Raw genomic sequence first — 479 nt, forward strand, 5'->3', positions numbered from 1 at the left:
CATTTTCTACATGTTATTGTTTAGAAGCAAATCACCCTAACGAGCCCACATTCAAGGGGAGGAAACTACACAAGGATATGAATTATGAGAAATTTAATTTCTAGGGCCATTTTAGCATCTTCCTGCCATACTGATTGAGGTAGTTAGTTTACTGTGCCAATCTGGCCAAAAACACATGTGGGGTTAATTGAAGGGCCGTGGGAGAAATGGCTCGGTGAGCCTCACCTTTCCAGTTCTTGGGTTTCTTGCTTTGTGATTGTCAGGCCAGGGTTGCAGCTGCCTTAGCCAATTCCCTGCTTCAGCTGGCAAGGCTCACTTCCTGCAAGACATCCTGGAGGAGAAGCTGCATGGATCTACCCTGATGCAGCCCTGGGTGCTGGAGCAGCTGTGTGGATACCCCTGCCAGCACCGAGTTGCTTACACGCTCACTGACTCGGCTTTCCTCCTGCAGTCGGCGTCATAGTGTGTGTTTTGTGAGA

Source organism: Echinops telfairi, unplaced genomic scaffold (assembly GCF_000313985.2).
Source record: "Echinops telfairi isolate 266 unplaced genomic scaffold, ASM31398v2 ScPeMD7_9;HRSCAF=40, whole genome shotgun sequence".
Taxonomy (NCBI): Eukaryota; Metazoa; Chordata; class Mammalia; order Afrosoricida; family Tenrecidae; genus Echinops; species Echinops telfairi.